This window comes from Bombus huntii, chromosome 8, assembly GCF_024542735.1.
Source record: "Bombus huntii isolate Logan2020A chromosome 8, iyBomHunt1.1, whole genome shotgun sequence".
Taxonomy (NCBI): Eukaryota; Metazoa; Arthropoda; class Insecta; order Hymenoptera; family Apidae; genus Bombus; species Bombus huntii.
In genome coordinates, this window is record NC_066245.1 from 1,277,409 (window position 1) to 1,297,920 (window position 20,512).

The 20,512-nt window shown below is 43.3% G+C and overlaps 1 protein-coding gene across 1 annotated transcript in view; it reads left to right on the forward strand.

The window, feature by feature from the left end:
* Positions 1–20,512, forward strand: part of LOC126868756 (diacylglycerol lipase-beta-like) — a 136,629-nt gene that overhangs the window by 3,064 nt on the left and 113,053 nt on the right. The window lies entirely within an intron of this gene.

Consider the following 20,512-nt stretch of genomic DNA (forward strand, 5'->3'; position numbering starts at 1 on the left):
AGTATATAGTTAGGGTGTTTGTCTTTTGTCCAGTGTCGTTCGTTTATCGTTAGTAACCCAACTATCGGTCGAAACCAACCAAACTTCCGATGCTGATTTACGGCCAAAATCTGCTTCTATATATTTCCGACACTTGCAATTTTACGTCCTTCTGTTCCGTGATACGGCAAAGGCTAATCAGAGTATGCACGTAGTAGGTAATTGTTTCCACATCGAAAGCGTTATCTCGTTTTTTCTTATTTCGAATAAGACGATGCAAGCAACGACGCTTTGAAATTTTACGCGTTAGGACGACGACCGGTACGATCTAACGTATAAGAGTACGATTCAAGCTAATCGCTAAACTCTTTATATCTGCTAACAGCTGAAATCACGGTAGAGATTGTAACCACGATTCTATTAGAGTTACAAACATAATTATAATTTGCATATTTGATTTGTCATGTCAAATGTGGCATGTAACGCAGTTGTTAATATCCGTAATATCAGTTAGGTTTTGGAAGCATAGTTGGTTCAAACTCTCCGTCCAACGATTAGTTTGAACGAATTACAAGTATCGCGCGAAAATACACAAAATACGACGAAAGACGTTGAATATAGTCGTTTCTATTTTGTTATTAATTACTTTTAGTACGCATGCCACGAATTACGATAATGCATATGATACGATAGGTTTGCATGAGAAGCTGTTGACATCGTATAATTCTATCACAGAGTAATCCGTTACATTCGTTGCTTCGTGGTAAGGTATTCATATGTGCGTATATATTTTATATGTACGCTATAATGGTTGTAATTAAGAAAGAAAATATGTATATTTCGATTACTATCGATACGATAATCGTGCACGTTCGTTTCGACGATTGCTGCAACTTTTCCATTATTAAAATATATCAAAATGAATAAATATCACAGTACTAATATACTAGGAACACACGTATTATACACGGCACCGATAACGAAGTAGCTAATGTATAAATGAATTTGAATACGTATATTTCGAGGGTTGTAAATTTCGCGTTATCGAACAAACTTCCTGTGTTTAAATTTTATCAATGCCCTTCGTAATGCGTAATCGATGCGTAAAGGACGATAAATCGTTAACCTGGTACGTTGTCATTTATTTTGCCGACAGAAATATGCTTAAAGTTCGGATAATCGGTTCTTCGATAACATACCTATTTCGATACACGCACGTATTGAATATTATCACACGAAAATATACGGTAATTTTCGAAGCGATCTTCGTCATCGCACTATCTTAACGCATGATCTGCCTTGAACGCTGTCAAACGCTATACAATTAAGTCGTGCGAAGGACATAGATAGAAATTCCTTATAATCGAACGATATTTTTTTTTATTACCGTTCTACGTGTTCATCGTTGCTCGTTAAGCGATCTCAGCACGACGATATTTACTATATTCGATAATTTAATCGCTTTCGATAATTCCGAGAAACGTGGAAAGGAAGAAAGCAATGAATTATCAAGTTGCGCTATCGATGATCCTAAGGCGATATGTTTAAAAATGCGCGCATTTAGCATTAGACTGTCGGTTGTGTTTTACACGAGGCGTTCAAATCACAAAATTTCTCGAAAGGATGTATGACTTCTTCTACGATTTCTCCATTCTCTACGTTATATCGAATTTTTTATAAAACCCAGTTTCTGCGATTACGATAATATCGCGTTAAATATCGCATTAAAACTGTACTAATTTTCTTGCTTGTCTGTTAGACGGACTATCGTTTGTTTCGAGGCGCGAAATCTACATTTTTGAATACCGATTTGTCTCATGGAAACGCATGTAGCAAATTATTTGGAAATCTATGAAATAATGATAAAAAAAACTATGTGAAAATTTTACACGAGAATCACTATAAGAACGACGAAATGATTTACGTTCGTTTCTTCGTGTTCCGTTCTCTCGATGATTTCTCCTAAAAACCGTATATCGTTCGTGTAGTTAAACGAGCATGTGGACGTTACGATAAATCAATGATATAACTTTTATTTACAATAAACGTAATCTTTCGAGTACTACAAATTATACAACTTGCACGTGTATAATTGAGTGTAGGTAGAAACGAATACGAAATTATTGCGAATTTGTTGGGAATAATTTACACGTACTTGGCCTGAAATTTATTACGTACGATCGAGCGTAAATTAAAAAGCTGTATTCGGTTTAATACAGAGACAGAGATAACACGGGGATGTAACATAAAAGCTGAACAACCTTGATTTAGGGCCGAACGATCTAGACATTGATACCGATGTAACCGATCGAGACCTGCTTAATAACTTTTCATGGAAAACTCGCAAGCATCGAACAACGGTATATTTTAAGCGATTACGGATATCACGAGATGTTTTTCTACACAAGCGCTACGAAAGAGAGAGATTTTTAATTATTCTTACGGTATCGCACCGCGAACAATTTACACTACGCACGATGCATTTTATGAATTTAGGAAATGTTGCCTGCCTAGCCACGCAGAATGTTATAAATTACGTGTGCTTTCTTCTATACCTTACGGCTTATAAATCCACTTGCGAATGCTAGTGCGTTAACCGTAGCTGCAACAGATACGTAAAGTAACTTTCTTGAAACTTTCTAAGCAAGCAGACGCAAGATTTCGAACAAATTTCTTCAAATTCATCGTGGCTCAACGTTAAAGAAAAGTATCGTTAACACGATTGTTGCGTGTGACCATGTATAACCGTGTATGAAGTATTAACCTCTGAGGCACGTAATTATAGCACGTATATCTCGATCGAGCCAAAAAACCTTGTAAATATGTTTCAGAATTTTAAGTAATAGCCTTCCATAAAGAATCTGGATTCGTGGTTCGTGCAACGCTTTGGTCGTCCCCCGGAAGCCTCGGGCGCGGATCCGTCGTGTCCGCCGTTCGTTCGCGGTCGTCGAACCTCCGCGAAATTAATTAATATTCCATATCGTGTTGATAATCGTGACGATCGAAAGGCTCGCAAAATCTAGTTGGCCCGTTGTATTTGATAGAATTTGAAGCGTCGTACGAGGGAATAGGTACTACGAGCGATGATTGTAGGGGGGCAGGGGGAAGGGGGCACCGAGCGAAGGTGGGGCAACACGGTTAGGTGGAGGACGGGGGGAGGGTGGCGAGGTGGTCGGAGGAAGTACCTACTTCCGTACCCATCCACTCGTCCTTGTGTCCCTGTTTAAGGGTCTCGCCAGTGCAGCCTGGTACCACTGCACCCCTCTCCCCCTAACGAGCCAGGCTCAGTCACCCCCTGCCAGCAGCGCGTTGCTGCCACTACCACTGCCGCGTCTCTCCAAGCCCCGAGTCAACCCCCGTGTCGCCCCACTACCCACGAAGAAGCGGTCCCAGTGGTTCTCAGACGGCTGGTTGCCGCGCATACACCTATATAGATGTACAGATATATACGCAGAGAGGGCTGGTGGGGCGGGTAGTGCCGAGCACGCGTCACGAGGCGCTAGAAAAGCGAAGGTGCCCACGGATGTATTTTTTAATTATTGATTTTAATGACGAGGGGAGCCGCTGCCAACGCCATCTTGGATGCTGGGCGGAGTAAGAAGCGTCTCTCCCCCTCCCCCCCAACCACCCACCCACCTCCGCCCCGCTGCCCTCCCGCCCTCATCGTCCTCATCCTTCTCCGGTCTGGTACACTCTTTCCGTCTTTCTTCGCCGTTCGTCCAGCGCTTCCTACGTGGACTCTTTCCTCCTTCGTTCTTTTGCTCTGCACGCGTTCGCTCGCGCCCACCCACCCCTTCCTTCTGTCTTTTCATCCTTTCTCTTTCCTTGCCTCTCCCGCTCCCGCTCCCTTGCTTTTCTCTTTCTCTGCTTCCTTCTTTTGCCTCCTTCTGCCGTTTCCTCGCTCTTTGTACCCCGAACGCTCGGCCTTTCCTCCTGCCCTTTTCCCTTGCTTCTCCTTCTCTCTTTCTGTTCGGCGGATTCCTCGTAGGTTACCCCGCATCGTTGCCCATCTCCTCTTCTTCTCGACTAATGCCGAGAGATAGACAGATGATGATTAAGAAAGCGCCGCTACGTGTGAGGACAACGCCGCGACGCTCTACTCCTTCTCTCTGCGCCCCGCTTCGCCCCGCTTTGGCCCGCTTCGCCCCGCGCCAACTCGCGCCACGACACTCCGGACCCTCTCCCCCCTCCCCCCTCCCCCTCCCTCCCTAGCCCACACTCCGTTTCTGTCGAGTTTTCTTCTTGATTTTCCTACGCTTCCTCCGTCCGTTTTTTTCCTCGTCGCTTGATTTCCCTTCTAGTCCCTTCTTTCCTTTTTCCTCTCGTGTTGCAGCATTTTCTCGCGGTTGCGTCCTTCTCCCGTTACGGCTTGACGATTCCCGATGACGGTTTTAGGTTAACGTTGGTCTATCTACGCTCGTATGGGACACGCGAGATCGGCGACGGCCAGTCGTTATCCGCAATCCGTTCCGGTATACGTTGGTACGTTGTCGAAAATCCAATCAATTTTATACTTAACTTTCTGTTGGAATCGCTGTCATTGGGTCACAGCTAACTCACGACAGTTTGGATTCAATTATTACATAATTTTAGAATCTTACAACCTGTCAAATATTAAGTATACAAGTTTGAGTGGAATATCGAAAAACTTGCCATTTATATTTATATATCGCGACTTAACGATATCGTTGACGAAAATACTCCCTTCTTGCCTATATTTGAGACGGAAATCTAACCGGAACAAAAATAACACAAAGTAAATGCATCTTTGTGCGATTAATACGTATTCCAGTTTTTCTTACAGTTATAAACTTGAAATTATTAATTAAGATACAATCGTTCGTGATCTTTATTTATTTATATCGAGTTTGATCGTGCATTAATATTTCGAAGGTAAGCGTAAATCGTCGGAGACTAAGTTAAAAGAGTGGCAGTTTTGAAAAGATCTAAAGGTACGTTTTAAGAAGCTGCAGTTGAAACGCACCGAAACCAACGATAGGACTTTTAAGGCACGCTTCTGTAGCTCGCGTGGCTGCAGTAAGCGGCTAAGTGTACGAGTTTACTCTGTACGTATTACGTACATACGGTGCCTGAAAATTGAGCCTAGTACGCGGCGAACGTGAACTGCGCTATCGGTAAGCTTATGTGCAAGTTGTATCGTTTTCTTGCGTCACAAGCTTCTGTTCGCATCTACCTAGTCCATATGTCCTCCGTACGTCGTACGTCACTTCCTTTTTACCGCTACGAGTATAATCGTATAATAATAGTATAATATATGTAAAAAGTAAAAGAACGAAAGATAAAAAATGCCAACTTTTATATTGGAATTTATTCGCTGAAAGAACGGTTTAACGTAAGCTTTCTAAAAGAAATACTGTATTAACTTATTACCGAATTAACTTATTTAACTTATTACTAAAGTCTGAAGTAAATGTCGATGTACCTGAAAGCGAAGAAGTATAAAACTTTTAAATACAATTCTTGTTTGTACGCTATTCTTTAGCTCGTAATTGGTACGGTAATATCCACGGGACCCCGTGGACATATCGAAATTTATAGATCACTGAAAAATCAGTAGGAGATTTTAGTATCGTGAATTATATTTGTCGTAAAAAATGATACCTCGCCGAAAAACTGCTCAAGCTATAGATATTGAGTGGTTAACAGATAATGATATGTATAGTAGGTTCGCGATAGGTATTTTCTAAATCACTACAAAAGTAAAGACTTATTCGACTCTAGTGAGTCGCATTTACGGTCTAAGAGACATACTTTGTTTAGGTTATTCAAGCAGATGCTAACTCGTCACGAATGAAGCAAATAGGTTCGTACAAGATAGATAGCGATACATACGCAGAATCGTGGAACATTCCTTATTGTCGAGTATGGCGCGTATATAGAAGATAAGCCAGTGCTAGGATTTTAACGGCACGAGAACATTAATCATAACCGATAAGTGTTTCGGAAAAGTTACCGCGATTGTTTACCACTTTTTCAGGTTAACGTGATTTCGAACATTATTCTCCGTGTTTAGTCATTGTACATATAGAAGGGACAAACAGCGAATAGTCAAAGTTCAAGTATATGTACATATATGTTTTTGTAACTCCGTTACAAATCGCATTTTCTATAGTTTAATGGTTATCGTATGATTCACAGACCCTAATAAAGGCAAAGCGTGTTCTTCTGATTGCGGTAGTTCTTCTTTGTTTACAGTCGGCGCAAGTATGTTTATCTGCGCGTGCACCTAACCACACGACGTCCTCGTGTGCAACATATAGCTGTTACGAGTTTCTTGGAACATGGCCATTGAAGAGGTATTTCCGATCGGGTCGAACGCTTTTGCGGATCGTTAATTAGCCTTTCGGAAATTCTTGTCAGTTTTCCGGTGAACGTAATTACAGCGTGCGGATTATTTCAAGGACGAGAAGGACGGTGTTAGAGCAAAGAAAGCTGATGGCCAATGTCTAGCTCGGTCAATTTCTAATCTTATCGATCGTTTTCTTCGATCTGGTTACTTACGGTGAAGTTGCTACGGAGAAATTGAATTTCACACCTTCCGGTGGAAAGAACGCGTTTTACGATTGCACGCACAGTTCCTTATGTTTTTGCATGATCGAACGCGGTACCGCAGATTTCTAAGGAAACGGTGAAACGTGTAAAGATACGTATTGCAGTGTATGGTAGAAACGGCTAACGTCGTTTGCTATTTAAATCAGACTTATTATTATTATTATTCAGATTCCTTAATTTGCGTAGACAGCAGCGTTAAGTTAATATTAGTTTCGTTCACTTTATCACACGTTCGTGCGTTTCAAACGTGTTCCATCGATATACGTATCTAAAGTGTGACTATAATAACGCACCTTTTGAATCGTTAATTTCTTCGTGGAGCGATAGCCGCGGTAAATATAGTAGACATATTTCTTGTTCTCGTGGTTATAACATCGTTACGCGTTTCGTTAAACAAGTAATCGCTACTATTCGCATTTTAATATCGTAAAATGTATCGCGAGCTAAACAAGCGCGGCAGGATAATATTCATTTACTTGGTTGTGCTAGATGGAAATATTAATTTGCAAAATATTAAGCTTACTAATCCAACGTCTTAACGCACAAAGCAGAGACTATAGAATTGCTGTGATATCCTAACGGAACATGTGACATTAACTGGCAACATGTATGCGACGATACACGCGATCGATAATGTTTAATTAGAGGAGAAAGTCTTAGAGGTTCGAGATCTTATTCTCGATTTATACCGATATGTTACGCGTAAACGTGAAAATATATCTTTTCCTTTGCGTTTTCTTCGGCAAAAACAGTAAATCAGAAATGATTACACCAACGTATCGAGAAATACCTGACTATTACCATCTTGGCTGTAAGAATAACCGATCGAATCTCATTAAAGCGTCCATGTCATCGATGAGCCGGCCAGTCCTACCGCCCTTCGTATTTGTAATTTCGGCGACCGAATTAAAAAACGCTGTTCTATCGTAATCTGCGTGAAATTTCGCAGAAAATTCACGGTAGCGGTCCTTCGATCCACTTAAAGCCTATTGTGTGTACGAATTAGCTGAGCGAGGTATTTAAACATATGCAAGATCGATAGTAGCGCGAAGACGAAGATTCGTACGCTAGGTATGCGGAGAAACCATGAGAATACGAGTTTCCTACGAAGTGGTCGAATCACAGTACCCTATTGCCAATTAATTGATCAGAATCGTTGTAGGGGCAGGAGGCAAACATATTCTCCTCACTTTGCGATAACGCCGAGTCGCAGTTTTATCAATTTGTTTTTATAACGCGTTACCGGTTGTATGTGAACCGGATCCGGTAACTTCAACGCTGCACGTACAACAAACAACACACGTACTTTCCTTTTGTTTATAATATGGTAAAAATGACACGTGAAACGAAACGATTTCTGAGAAGAAATGAATTGGGACAGAGAAATAATCTTCTTTGCCGTTTTTCTTTTATACTTGTAATAAACGAGGAATTATGTTTTATTAATTATCGGACTTGAAGCTAGTGGACTCAAAGGATTATCGTATTTTTAGTTAAAATTCCTCATTTTCGAAGAGTTTTAATTTGTATCGCTCAAAGAGACGACGAGAAATCATCGAAGACGTCGTAAGTGAGAAGATCGAAAATAATATTAAAATGTCGTTTCGTAAATGATCTTTCGCGTGGATTTTATTTTAAATGTAGATGATTTTGCATCGACATCTTTCCATCTTGAGGCGAACCGTTTGAATTTCAAACTCAAATTTAAAATCCGTTTGTTAAAAGAGAAACGGGTAAGGCGAAGAGGGGGGGGGGGGGGTGGGGAGAGAAAGAGAGAGAGAAAGAGAGAGAGGCAGAGATTATCTCTGTTCGGAAAGTTTGAGAGTTTGATAGCAACTTAACAGGTGTCCAGCTCATAACGCATTAATGATTTGCGAAGTGTTAAACAGAAAATTTGAAGCGTTGTACAGGAAGTTTCTTCGGCACTGAATCGGCTTACAGATTAATCGTCAGAGGGCCAGCGTTTATCTAATCCGGTGTCATAGCTGCAAGTTTTTTTCTTATGAAATATTCGTAATGAGTCTTTAAAAATAAGCTTTAAACGAAGTAAAATCGTAGATATTGATCGTGCGCATTATTTCTATAAAGTGTTGTATCTATATTAATGTATCGCGACAGCAAATGAAAATGTCAGTTGGCGGGAATTTATTAAAAGTGGAAACTTGGTCGAAACTCGTTTAAGAAGCGTCGATCGGTAGTTTCTACTTTAAGCGATTTATTCGACAAAATATTCGAAAGATTATTTTGGCATAGGTTTCGTAACTTTATAAACAGCTCGTCGCAAATTACGATGAAAAGATGTTGCGACTTCCACGAATTTCTGTCCATCAGAAAATATTTTTCCGCATAGAAACGCTAAATTCTGACTTATCCGGCTGTATTTGTCGTATAAATTGAATAGACGATAGAATAGAAGCGATTAATTTTCGGGTTTTCTAAAATTATTCTATCCAATGAATTTCATCGTTCAATGTAGTATTCTTTCAGGTATAGAATTTTCATTTAGACGTGAATAAACTCAACGATCTATTATTCGGCTTTGTAATTTTAGAATCGCGTTTGCCTATTTTATAATTAAATCTTGCTCCACGTATATATATTGAGATTCAGCGTACAGCGGAATAATATATTTTTAATATGCTGAAATCATCGCGAAGACTTTTCTTTGAAAAATATTGATTTTTCGCGCCAGTGAGATTTGTGAACCCGTCGTTCTCGGGCCCAGAATCGGACAGTGGGAAATCAAAGAGTCTTTTCTTGATTCGTCCGGCTACACTTGCCAGCGAAACCTTTTATCTTCTCGCTTGTTCTCGACCGATACAAGATAGCGAGGGCTGATCGGCCGGAAAGAAGAAGCAGCCGTCGCGTGATGTGGTAAAGTAAATGGGAAGTATGTTTGCGGGTGGAGAAGGGATCGGGAACGAGGTAGAGATGGCGCAGGAAAAGATACAGGGGGATAAGAATGGGAAAGAGAAGAAACGCACGAAGAAATAAAATGAAATCAGATCGCAGTATCCGCCGTGGCTTACACGAAGCTCGTCGTGGGATTTCTTCCTGTCCGAGCGAATTTCTAAGCAGCGTCGAGAAACCGCGTGGACCCAGGCTAGTTTTCCGTCTCTCCCTCCTACCTGTATTTCAGACGCGTCCTAAACTTTCTGCAAATCATGCAGGATTTTACCGCTTTGCACAGCAGCATACGAAACAACGAAGCAAGGAGGATGACAAGCGTTTAACACGCTTACTGTCGAACGAATTTCTGTGTTTTATCCTTAACGACGTAGTATTGCCACTTATTTCACTACGATGTACAACGATCGGACTTGTAGATTTTTACGCGTTTATGCGACATTTACGCGACATTTATGCGACATTTAACGATGCAAAAGCTAGAAAAGAATATATGCAAAAGACGATGTGCACAATTCATCGAAGAAAAGATTGGAACTACGTTATAGAAATAACGTTACGTACGACTGTAATATTTCAAATTCATAAATTTTACGAAAAATCTTTCGATATCTGTCTTAATAAACATTTGTTAAGGGAAATGTGCAAGTATTTAATACAGGTAGGAGGACGTGTTAATTATCAATTGAGTTATGCTGTTGGGTATAATGTTCTCTCGATCTACCTGCACCCTTCTCGTTTCTATTAGCACGGTACGTAGCTTGGCAAGTGTCCAGCAGGGAGACTCTCCTACTTCTAATGGAAGTCAGCGAGGGTTGCGAAGATATCGGTATGCGAGAAGATTATAAGTTACTTGTGCAGATACTTTTGTCCGTTATACTTCGATTTTTAAATCGCGTTGCGCGCTATGACGTATAACGAAGCTAGTTTATTACGTTCTTTTATCAAAGATTAAGGATTTATATAATCATAATTATAATTTACCAATGATCAAAGAATTACAATATACGATTAATAAAACGTCGCAAATGTATACTTCTAGGTGATGGAATATCGCAAAGAGCATAAGAAAAGCTTAAGCATATTATTGTATAGATATGATATTGCATAGTCTGTTCGTGAGATGCAAATTGCATAACGGGGCTTGATTCGTTATTGTAAAATGTAAAATGATCAACAAGACGTTGTCGCGTTGCTTCGATCAATAGCTTTTCATCGCGTCCCGACGACACTTTCGAATCTATGGCTGTATCTTTACATCGGAAACGGACTATAAACAACACGTACGGGTAAGCGAGTGAATCGGAGGCGAAGAAAACGAAAAATCTAAACAAGTGCGCGTTTAGAAGCGACCGACTCGAGAAGAGGAAAGTCGTTGGAAAACAACGCGGGTCGACTCGGCTGGATAATTGTAAATCGCTCTTGTGTCTGACTGTTGGTACCATGTGCTTTCACAAGAGCCGAGGTTAGACAAAGAGAATCCACGTTGACACGGATTACCGACTGGCAGACGCAAACACGTGAAAAGAGCATGGGGTTCGAAGAAAGGGGATGTAGGAACGCGTAAGACGGGATAAAGTAACCGGGTAAACGAGAAAGTGGAAAATGCTGAAAGATCGTGAACGGCGAACGTGTTGTCGAGGGATTTATCGAAGGCGAATATTTACAGTGTTTCGTTGTTCATTTTCTTTTCAAATATCGAAGATCTATGGGAAAACTGTGAGACAGCTATGGGAATATAAACTATGCACGAACTACATATTTAATATGAAAATCGGTAGAAATAGCGAAAGGTTCGGTCTTAAGGAGCAAACTGAAAGTAGCGGAATTATTTCGCGGACGTTTGTTCGCGGAGAGGAAAAGTGTGGGAAAGAAAGAGGCAGCGCGCGCCTATATCGCGAGAGGCAAATCTGTCGCGGAAAGCGGCGACGTGCCAGGGAGGAGGAGAGCGGCAGGGGCGAGAATCAAAGCTTAGGATACAGGACCACAGACGGTCTTCGAGATGACGCGGAGGAAGGACAAGAAAGAACGGTGGAAGGAGCGTCAGATTTTCTTAAAACGCGTCCTGCGCTAGCTCCGGCGAAGACACCGTTGCGGCGAGAGTATAGCAGATCGCCGAATTCTCTTCGTCGCGCGTCGTACCCTTCGTATCCGGCTGCGTGCTCTCATAGGCGCCGAGCGTTGATGAGTCGAGGCAGGAAGACGCGGAGAGGAAACGAGGGCGTGTAGGATAAGAGAGGGCAAGGGGGAATGTAGAGGAGTCGAAACGAGGCTGAAGAGAATGAGCGGGACCGAGAGGGTGTACTAAGGACACCGGCCAGAAAAGGAACGAGCCAGAAGGGTGGAATGAGTGAGAGACGGAGGTGGCGGAGGTGGAATTAATGCACGCACCGGGCCACGCACCCAAACCCCTTACAGTCAGCCAGCCTACTTCGTTATACGACAAGTATAAGAGGAGAGCATAGAGACTTTTATTGATCGCCTGGCAAAAACTCAGGAACCCTCATTTCGTGCTCCGTACCCCCGACTCTTACCCAGCGAGCTTCCACCAACCATCTACCCCCTCATCCTCCTTCTTTCTCACACTCCTCCCACCCCCCCTTTCCAAAGCCGTTCCCCTTTTGAGGAAAAAGTGGGCTGCCGACGACGTCGTCGTCCTCCTCATCGTTGTCGTCGTTGCTGGTGCTGCCGCTGCTGCTGCCGCCGCTGTTGCTGTTGCTGCTGTTGCTGCTTCTGCTGATACCGGTGCTCGGTGCTCCTCTCCCTTCCGATAATCTTTTACACTTAAGGCCTCTGTAACCCTTTCCCTTTCTAATAATCAGCACCGCTTATATGCCGTTCCCCCCTATCCAACCCCGTTTTGTCATTCGTTGTCCTCTTCCTTTTCTTTTCCCTCGTCCTTGCTTCCACGCTTGTTGTCTCCCGCCGGCCTCGAGACCTCTTGCTTCTTTCGTCCTTCGTTTCTTGTCTCGCCTCTGTCGATGTTTCTTACTCGTGCCATTATCTGGCACCTGCGAGGGTCAAAGAGGGTCCCTACCTGACGAAGGTGTACATATACATAGCAGAATTACCTTGAGCTTCTTCGGACAGGTTACGGGGCTATACGAAAAATTCTAGATTTCTTTTCTCGAATGTATGCAAAACTTCTCGCTTCGACCGTCGTCGTCTCATCTTCCCTTCGTATCGCTCCTGTTCTTTTTTTCCTTCTCTTTCATTTTCTAACGCGATCCTTGCAGCAGCTCTGTTTTGTTTCTACTCCGACATCGGGCAACTTACGGAACGACGAGGACGATGATACGCGAGGGGAGTGGAAAGTTTTTGGATGGTCGGGCGGAGTTTGAAGTTTTATCGTGACCGATTTACAGCCAAGCCCCGTAAAAGCGTCGATTATGCGTCCAAGTTACGAACAGATCGTAGTTCACCGAATTTTCGGATCGTCGGCTAATAAGAACGCGATTACGACCAGATTACAACGTAATTATCCTTTATCGACAACAAAATCCAATAGAATAATTAACAACTTGAGTTATAAAACATTCGAAGGCTCGTTCGAGAGACATTATTCCTTAGGTGCGAGATCGCGACAATTATAAATCCACCATCGGAGATCCACCTCGGGCTTCTATTCGTAATACCGATGGAGCGTTCCGATTGTGCCGATCCGTTCGAGGAGAAAGAAAATGAAAATCGTTTCGCTGGTCTCGGCGATTCGGTGTAACCTCGTTGCAAGCATCCCACTGAAAGAATATAACGTCGGATATGCTTTCGATTTCTGCTTCGTCGGGCGATAGATGTCGAGCGATATCGTTCGTGTTCGTGTCCATGCGGCATTTGCCGCATGCTACGCTATTTAAATTTCCAATCCACGTACTCGTGCCTTTTAGGACTCGATTATACGTAAATTTCTGTTGTGATTTTCAATAAACAACGTTAAAAATAACACGAGACGCTTTTGTGGCTATCTGCCTACAGCAAAGCTGTATTAAAGATCCATCGTTAAGGAAGAATCGTCAATTACTTCTGTTTCTAAAGGTTAGTCAGTATTTATTATTTTTCCCGCTAATACGACAATTGTTAATATCAATTTGTTGAATAACAAGTTTTAATTCGTGGATGTACCTTTCTGACGTTTTCCTGCAATCGTTAATATCTTTCGCGCGATCATGTTCCAAAGATCTTCGATTCGATCTTGTTCTCTCGTACGTTTACTTGTATTTTAAAATTGTTATCGACTGACACGAATTTGCAGACGCGAAGTACATATACGTACGTATACGTAGAAAGCGTATCGTTGAGAGAGCTCAAAGCGAACGATTATCGTTGAAGAATCACGCAACCGCAAATTTCAGTGGTTTACGCATCTCTGGTTTAGATAGAAAAATTACGGCGAATCATTGCGAGTACGACTGCTGTCCACCCTATTGTTCCGAATTGTGTATAGGAGGCAGAGAGCGATAGAGCTTTTAAAGCTTGAAAACGTAAGTATGTGAAGTCCGGAGGAGAATGTAGCCCGGGACGATGGTTTGGCTTGTGCGCGAGGGGACATCGGCGAGGCGTAGCGTCGGCGGCGAAGGGGAGCGGGAGGGGGGAAGGGGAAGGATAAGAAACAGCGAGACGTGTTTGTTCCACACGAGCTATTGTCTGCCAAGACTACCTTTCCATTGTTTGTTACTGTCTCGCCCCTCTCTCTTTCAACAACACGTTCTCCCCTATCATTCGGTATCTTACATCACGGCAAGCTTTATACGCTACCCTTCGTGACAGATATTTCTAGAATTTTCTACGTCCAAAAAGTTGCCCAAAGTTTACCAGATCGAACTCCTATCGCGTCGTTTTTCGCTAATTACGTGGAATCGTATGATTACGTTTCGCGATACGATTAGTTTCGTAGAAATACGAAGGTGTTCGATATACGTGCATTAGTTTCACAGCGAGACACAGACTTGGCGCAACGAAAATGCATTCACGCAATATCATTTATCTATGACTGATTAATTATCGCGCTTACACCTATGTTCTACGATTTGAACGTTAACGTCCCTGTGATCAATGAAAGAAAACATACCGACGAGACTACGCAGGAACAGAGCGTCGAACGTTGAAAAGGAAAAGGCAAGCGAGCGTTCCCCAAGAGAAAGTGTCAAGAAGGAAAATTCAATTGAATCGGCGACAAAAACTTTCCCCAGCTTGTCTGCCTTCGTCTTTGTCCCTTTCGTTGCGATGGTTCGGCTCGAACGAAACGCGTGGAGTTTGTCGTATGACGTCACGGTAACCGAAGAGGCGACCGCATGATCGCGGCAAGAGCCCGCGAAACTTCGAAAAGCGCACCGCTCGCTTTCGACGGAAGCTTTGGCCCGCGAGACACTCACGCACCTTTACTCTTCGCGGCATATTATTCCGCGTCAAGCCGTACAAATTCTAAGCCGACTAATTACTCGATTTATTACGAGTTCAAAGCCCGATGTAACTCGAAAGCGAACCCGAAAGCGTACGTATGCTTTCCCGTGTAGCGATTCTAAGGGGCAAACGGCCACGAAAACGAACATAATACGGAAGGTAAGTAGCAAGGGGAAAGATGGAGCGCGAAAAGAAAAACGTAGAAAAGCACGAAAGATTGCAATCTGTGAGTCTTTTGTGGGAGCAAAGGATTTGCGTGCGCACACAGAGCCGCGTCGATTATCCGCGTATGCGAGCACGCGGCAGCGTATGCATCCACCGGCCGCAACTTGTACACCTGCCCGAGCAAAGCACCGTCGGTGCTCCTTATTGTCATACACTGGGCTCGTCGGGCCGCTATAACAATAATTAAAGTTCCGTGCACACAATCATAGTAATGGCCGCCAGTGGCAGCGGCGTCGACGAACGGCTAGACGCTTGAAACGAGAGGTACGAGCGCGAGTAACCCGACCGACGGCGCAGCCCAGTGCCGTCACACTTGAGTGCACGGACTTACCCCTGCCCTGCGCCGCGCCGCGCCGCGCCGCGGACCAGACCAAGGAGAACGATGACGACGAAAGGCGCAAGCAAGTTGAACGCGCGTTGTCGACGGTAAAGAAAGAGGGAGAGGGAGTGGGAGAGAGAGAAAGACGAATGGACATCGACAAGAGGAAAGAAGGACCGGTAGAACGCGAAGCGAGTGGAGGAGGGTGTAGTCGAAGCAAGAAGGGGGAACACCTCCTGGAAATATTCTAATAAGCAAAATTTTCGCTTTTGTGTTTAAGAAAAGAGAAAGAAGTGGCGGCCAGAGCACCGTTGAAGAGCGGGAACAGGAAGGTACGTAGCATAGGACGAAAAGGTGAGAGCGAGAGGGAACGAAAGAAGGCTCCGAAGGAATTCTGGCTCGGCGTACTCTTCTGGTAGTCGCGATGCTGATGGTAGTGGGTGGCGATACCGGTCTTCAAGGGGTTAGGATGAGAGAGAGGGAGAGAGAGGGAGGGAGGGAGAGAGAGAGAGAGAGAGGGAGAGAGGGAAGGAGAGGGAGAGGCAATGAGACAGGACAAGGAAACGAGCGGTAGAGAAAAAGAGAGGGACGGATGTACGTGTAAGAGTTCGACGGATGAAGAAGAGGAAGAAGAAGGCGAAGAAGACGGACCGTGGCAGGGGGTGAGTTGGTCGTATTGTCTCAGCGGGGTGGTTGCTCGCGGGCTGCGCGGATCGAGGGGACATCGCGGAGAGAAGGCGAGCGCGGGGGGTTGGTCGGGTTGCCGTCGGTAGGATGAGATAGATGAGGAGGGGGCAGAAGGTTAGGCAGCCGAAGGAACGAAGTGGGCGGAAGAAGAAGCGAAGGCAGAAGAAAGAGAAAAGAAGAGGGCGACCGGGAGGAACGGTGCGGGGTCTCGGCGGCGAAGGGGGTAAGACGCTGCATGAAGGGTTGGAAATGTAGATAGAATTTCTTCATTTCGCGTCCTTCGCCCCACACTCTCCCCGCTCACCCTCGTCGACCGCCACCGCGATCTCCACCGTCCTCCCCCTTTCACCCTCTCTCTATCCTCCTCCTTCTCCTCCTCCTCTTGCTCCCATACCCCCCCGCCCCGCCGCCCTCTTCGTCTCCCTCCTTCTTCGTCTTTTCCTATGCTCCCTTTTCTCTTCTTTCCGCGCCATCCCTACCCACCAACACCCTCGCCACCCTCGACACCCTCGCCAACCCCCGACGCTCTCCTCTCATTTCACCCAACCCCGCCATTCTTTCTCTTAAGACTCCGCGGCAGAGGAATCGTTAAAATCTGGCCGTACCCTCGGTACCCACCCTACCTAGCCTACCCTCCACTGGCCTCTTCTCTCTCGCGCTTTTCCCTCGTCCCGATCTTTCTTCTTTTCTCTTACTGCCTACTGCCGCTGGAGCTACTGCCACCCCTCTCCCCTACCTCCCCCATAGTCACCAACCCTTGAATGCCGCTCACTCACTACTTACTTTCGCGGGTGGCTCAGAGGGGTTGTTCATGGGGGAGGTAGTAGCACCGGTGGGTCTCCCGAAGGATAGTGTTCCGGTATTAATCGGATGGAGAGGCTTGTATGGGAATTTTCGATGGGTTCAGTTATCGTTATTCCGAGGACCGGAACGATTCGATTAGTAATTACGGTTTATCTGTTGTTAATAACGCAAAATTGATTTTTCCATGCTGATCTCGTCTCTTGTATGATTCCTTCGATTCTTCGTTTCACCGTTTCTAGTCTAGTTCTAATAAAGCGTGAAACAAAGATGTACGATCAATTAGGAACACTGATAACCGTTGAATCCTACAACATCGATTTAATATATTCGGTTTTGTGCGAGTACAAGTATCAAATACCTCGAATAAAACGCCGTTATTGGAAACAACGTTTTACTCTTGGCGAGAACAAGAGTTCGGCCAAGTAATAAAACTAAACGAAGATAGGATCGAGATACGTTTTCACGATTGTTAAATACCTTGGCGTAAATCTGTAATACGGAAAGCTAGCTGATCGATATTAGGTCAAACTCGTTGCACGATCGATTCGTTAGTTAAAAACGTATCAACGAACAATTATGCGGGGCAAAGTTGGCTCGAATCGTTCGACGAATGTTTTGAAAACTGGTAGCAGCAGTAAGCTTCGACAAACGATGCGATATCATAATTTTAATTAAGCTGTTTGCTGGTAAAGGCCGAGTTGAACGCGCTGGCTGCCGAAGTAGTAAATCAGTCTCTGAAGTTCACGAGGTAGCGCACGGATTTAGGGTCAAAGACGATCGCGACGTCGGCTCTTCTTCCTCTTTTGCTCCCTCGAAGCAAGCAGCGGCGAGGGGTAACCAGAGTGTTTTCGAGCGACGCTCAAGGGTTATTGTTTCGGGTACTGCGAATTTACATTATTTCCTCCGACCGGTCTCATTGTTCGTTCATTTTTGAACGTTACATTCTCAGTCACGAATTCGTCGTTGTTCTTGCATCTCGTGATACATTTGTACAAGCGTAATTACCGGTGCGATGGTGCACCACGTTTTTCATTATTAAAATCAGTCGTCTCTCTCCACTTCCCTTCTTGCTCTTTTCTGTTGGGACGCATTGTGAAGAGTGCAGCTACCTACGAGTACACCTTTATTATCATATTCGTTAAATTCTTTAGCTGGTATTCCGATCGATCGAACCCTACGGATGTTGATTTTCCTTAGATCTTTTACTCGGCGTCGTTGTTCGCGACTTTACATTTCAGAAATATTATTTCGTCTGTCGGCATCTAAATGTGGCGTATTTTATTGTTTTCATTTACGTATAACTGTAGCGCTGCTTGTGGCCAGTCTTTGACGGTATAACGAATTCTTTAGGAAAGTAATTTTTAAAACGAGTATTAAATAACCCGTGGTAGTGTTTTACCGACAAATACATACTACGTATAGTCTTTTCTAGATCTATATATTTATATAGATATATATATATTTTTATTTATATATATATTATATTATATATATATATTATATTATATTATATATATATTATATATATTTATTTTATATATATATATTTATATATTTTCTAGATCTATATATTCTAGATCTATATATATTTCTAGATCTATATCTTTCTATTGTATTATTTTGTACACTACTTTTTTAAAATTGGGATAAAGGGCTTGAGCTGTTCGTCTCCTTTTCTTTTTCTTCTGTCTTTCTTTCCTTCTTTTTTTTTTTATAATTTCGAAGGATTAATTTACAAGATGACGCGCGAGGAAGATTTGAGAAAGTTGCAATTTTCAGAATCGCGAAGAAACAGGCAAAGATCGCTTTTTAAAACTTTTCTATCTGCCCCCGTAATGAAAACTTAAACAACACGTTTCGAAGATTTATATATATGCTGAATGTTTTGTCGAAGTCGGTTAATACGGAAAGAAGCAACAGGCACCGAAAGACGTAAGAATCTTTGGATTCGTTAGAGTTATAGGCAGAAAGTGGTGAAAAATTGCGATTTTCATCATTTTTAACCGTTTTTAGCTCGTAACAACGATAATCGATTTTAATGAAATTTTCAGCACGTAATACACCTGTAGCTGACATAAATCCGCAAAACGTATTATTTGTAGTTTTCTTACAGATTCCGACCGATTGCGATTCTTTCAAAATTTGTCTCACATATCGTCCGGTAAACTGGTCCTATTAACTTCTCGAAACAAACTTCTTTAATTCCATTTTAAGAAAGTTATTCAGTTTTAAATGGCGTACGAATATCGACGTGATCGATCGTACGTGCACCAGGCACGTCACTGTTCGCTATTAGAACACAGACGATGTTGACTATTCTATAGAATTCTATAGAATCTATTATCGTTTTTGCAGGATGCGATCCATATTCATCGTCTAAAATTTCATTTCATTTTCACAGTTCCGAAGAAATTCGAGTGGTAATAGTTATTGTCTCGGTCTAATAGCGAAAAACGTTTGTCTATATCGATCATAATAAAATAGATTCGAGAACGTAAATTGATAACGTTAAAGCGGTAAACGATCACCGGCAGTTACATTTCTGTTTAAGTAAAACGAAGTTTTACGGGTAGCAACGAACGTTTGATAGAAAATAATTTAACCAATGTTCTACAATTTCCTTCTTAGAAACTAAGTTTTAAGTAAAATAAACGTATCGTCTTCGACGGGAAAAATCAGCCGTCTACAGTTTGTGATTGTTAGCGAACGTCGATAATTCCGTTATAAATGTATGCAAAGCGGATGATATTAATTAAAAGGGTGCGTGTCGATAACGTATTCAATGGTTAGCGACCTTTATACACGAGCACCTTACAAAGGTAAAGTTGACGTGACGTGAACCGCGGATGACAAGATCTTTCACGAGCGTTCCGTTCACGTTCTATTCGCGTGTGTTTCAGCGAGTAACGGTGGCCATTGTTTAAACTTTAACAAAGTCAATTCGCGAGTAAAAAGCCCCGGTGTCTGTAATTATTTGTGCGCACGTGTTATACGACGTCTGCTGCCGTATGAAAAGGAACGGAGGAGCCCGTACGGAAACTTGTACGGGATCCAGGGAAAGCAACCCTCCAACTTGCGTGAAAAATATGTAAAGTATTGATTGCATTTTATAATTACTTGGGAGCCGGTCGTCTTAGCTACCCTATCCACTCTCGTTCCGTTCGTTCCCACCCTCTTCACGTTCTCGCACCCTCCACTACCAACCACTGCCAACGTTTCTTCTCTTTCTCTTCTTACCTCTCCTCTCCTCTCCTCTCCTCTCCTCTCCTCTCCTCCTCCTCCTACCGCCCCACCTCCTCCTTTTAGCTGTCTCATTTTCTTCATCGTTCTCCCTTTCAGACGTTTGCTTCTCCTTCGGTCGGTAAGAAAACGCGGCCGCACCGCCTGCCGCGTGTATGTTTCTATTCTTATGCGTTTACACTCGAATAAGCGGAGAGATAGTCCCCACCGAGCCTCGCTGTTTCCTTACATCCGCGTCGTTTCACGGTGCGTGCATGTTCGGTAGAGATGGAATTAAAACGTCCCCCCGTGGGGTTGCGTGTTTAAAAATTGAAAGCGTCCGTCGATTAACGCTTCGGAGGCGCATTGCCGTCTACATACGTTTAATTAAACCGTCGAGCA